The following is a 3218-nucleotide window of genomic DNA, read 5'->3' as shown; positions in this document are numbered from 1 at the left end:
TCCAGAGAGGTATAGAAGACTCATTGGGAGACTTTTATATTTGAATCTAACAAGGCCAGACATTTCATACTCCGTCCAACATCTTAGCCAGTTTCTGACACTACCAAGGGTACCTCACCTACAAGCAGCTCTACATGTTGTGAGGTACTTAAAACATACTGCTAATGCTGGCCTGTTCTACCCTGCAACCAGTGAACTGAGTTTGTCTGCTTTCTCTGATGCTGATTGGGGCCAATGTGCCTTCAGCTGCAGATCTCTATCTGGCTACTGTGTGTTACTTGGCAACTCCTTAATTTCATGGAAAACAAAAAAACAAAAAACTGTTAGCAAAAGTTCAGCCGAGTCCGAGTATAGATGTATGTCATACACAGCAAGTGAAATAGTGTGGATGGAGAGGCTGCTAAAGGATCTAAATGTTCATGTTCCTACACCTATTCAGCTGTTTTGTGACAACAAAGCTGCTGAACACATTGCTCTCAACCCTGTCTTCCATGAGAGGACTAAACATCTTGACATAGACTGTCACTATGTTAGGGAGAGAATACAAGAAGGTCTCATTGCTACCAGACATGTGAAATCCAGTCTGCAGCTTGCAGATTTGATGACAAAACCTTTAGGGGGGCAACAGCATGCTTATTTGTCTGAAAGGTTGGGTCTAAAGTTTTTGACAGATTCTAGCTTGAAGGGGGACTGTGGAAATACTCAAGCTTAGTAATCTGTCATGCTATTGGTTGTTGCTCATCATCACACAGATTGATGAGCTGTCACTTGACAGGCTGTATAGTTAGTTAGAGCAAGTGAAGCTTGTATATATATACTTGTACATAGCTTACAGAATAAGTTATCAGATTGTAAACAAACACAATTACATTCAATAAAACTTCCTTTATTTACCTCTGGTGTTCATACAAGCTCAAGGTGTTCATCAATGGAGGTTAGGTCAAGTTTGACACTTACCCCATGCTTTGTTAATATTGTTAATTTAGGTATGGCGAAATCTAAGAAGCAAGCAATTATTGATGACCTTCAACGCTTCAGCAAGGCAAAGCACTACTACAACAAAATCGGAAAACCGTGGAAACGAGGTTATCTACTGTACGAGCCTCCTGGAACCGGAATTTCTACTATGATCGCGGCCATGGCCAATTTGTTGGAGTATGATGTCTATGACCTTGAGCTAACTGCAGTCAAGGATTACACCCAATTAAGGAGGCTCTTAACACAGACATTGACAAAGTCCATCATAGTCATCGAAGAAATTGATCGCTCACTTAATTTAACTGGCCAGAGATCAATCAAGGAGAAAGAGGTGAACAGTAAAGATGCTGGAGAAGCTGCAAAAGAAGCTGTAAAAAAGAAGTTGAAGGAAGAAGAGGATGAGAAGAAAAGTGAAGTTACCCTTTCGGGTTTGATCAACTTCATTGATGGAATATGGTTAGCTTGTGGCGAAGAGAGGCTAGTTGCTTTCACAACTAACCATAATGATAAGTTTGACCCTGCTCTCATTCGTCGAGGGAGAATGGACATGCATATTGAGATATCATACTGTTGTTATGAGTCGTTTTTGGTGCTCGCTAAGAACTACTTGGATATTGATGAGCATCCTTTGTTCGATGAAATTAAGACTTTGCTAAGCGAAACTAATGCCTGCCCTGCGGATGTGGCAGATAATTTGATGCCAAAATCACTTCCATGTGGATGATGAGAGTATAGCGGAAATGTGTTTGAGAAACCTGTTTATTGCTCTTGAAAGAGCCAAGGAGGATGCTAAATTGAAAGCTCTGGAAGAAGAAAACTTGAAAGATGTTTCAGAAGAAACGAAAACAAAAAATGATGAAGTGAAACAAGGAAGTGAAGAAAATAATGAAGTTGGTAGCTAGATTATTTATGTGTTGAATTATGGTTCGATTAGTATTAGGATTTGGCAAAAATAATGTTGTTATTCTGCAGGAACACTAATGTGCATCAGCTATCAGAGTATTCACCTAAGGTTATTATTAACCTCACTTTTCTTAGTAATGCTTATAGTCTTATATTCTTGGGTAAAAATAGGTGTTCACCTTAAAATGAGAGAGGGGACTACAATATGGCTGCAAATTTCCACTAAACTTGCGTAGCTGCCCGCTGTTCAATTTTAAAGTTTTGGTGCCGTTTGTTGGTTAAATTTACTGCTCCTATTAGCGCTCCAGTGCTGCAATTTTTTACCAGAATGCTGATGGTGGTTCAAGTGGTACGTGAGTTTGGGCAGACGGGTAGAGGAGCTGCAGGGGAGGGCAGAGGTGGCTCGATGGTCATAGTCGGGTTGCATCGAGTGGCCAGCATTCCGAATAAGTAGCTCCTTGACGGATTTAGGCCCTGTTCTTTTGGACTTAAAGTTGCTGAACTTAACTTAAGTTTTCTGAACTTAACTTAATTTTGCTGAACTTAACTTATTTTTGCTGAACTTTTCTGAACTTAATTTTTCTGAACTTAATTTTGCTGAACTTTTCTGAACTTAATTTCGCTGAACATAATTTTGCTGAATTTTGTTGAACTTTGCTGAACTTAACTTATAATAGCTTAACTTTTCTAAATTAAAATAATCTTACTTAAATTAACTTAATTTAATTTCACTTACTACTACTACTACTACTACTACTACTATTACTAATAATAATAATAATAATAATAATAATAATAATAATAATAATAATTCCCTTCAAAAAAATAATAATAATAATAATTAATAATAATAATAATAATAATAAAGAAATATAACTAAAAACACAAATAAAGATTATAAAATACTTTATTTATATAAGTTAATATTTTCGTACACATTATCTAATACATAAAAATAAAAAGTAAATCACATTACTTTTTTTTTTCTTTCTAATCATCTAGTTCCATATTATCATCTTCCTCGTCACTTTCTTCATCTTCATTTGAGCTCACCCCGTCAAATCCATTGCCTCGCCAAATGTTCTTGACTATGTTATTTCGCACCTTGTACATAGCTTTTTTCCGCTTCTTATCAAACATGCCTAAATCTTTTGTCCCTAGAACGTTCTCATGTTGTATAACAGGTATCCCATGAGTGTGCATCCGTATAAAATTATAAAGTGTGAAATTAGAAACAATAATGGACATTTAATACTTAGGTGACATTTAAGGCATAACTTTTAACACCTTCCACCTTTTTTTCAATTGACCAAATGTCATTTCAACTTTCATTCTCA

The 3218-nt window shown here is 36.5% G+C and overlaps 1 pseudogene; it reads left to right on the top strand.

The window, feature by feature from the left end:
* The first annotated feature begins 928 nt into the window (after positions 1 to 928).
* On the top strand, positions 929 to 1880 carry LOC141655576 (AAA-ATPase At3g28580-like; annotated as a pseudogene).
* Positions 1881 to 3218: the final 1338 nt, after the last annotated feature.

This window comes from Silene latifolia, chromosome 5 (assembly GCF_048544455.1).
Source record: "Silene latifolia isolate original U9 population chromosome 5, ASM4854445v1, whole genome shotgun sequence".
NCBI lineage: Eukaryota > Viridiplantae > Streptophyta > Magnoliopsida > Caryophyllales > Caryophyllaceae > Silene > Silene latifolia.
The sequence above is the reverse complement of the archived record's forward strand: the minus strand, read 5'-3'. Positions and strand labels throughout refer to the sequence as shown.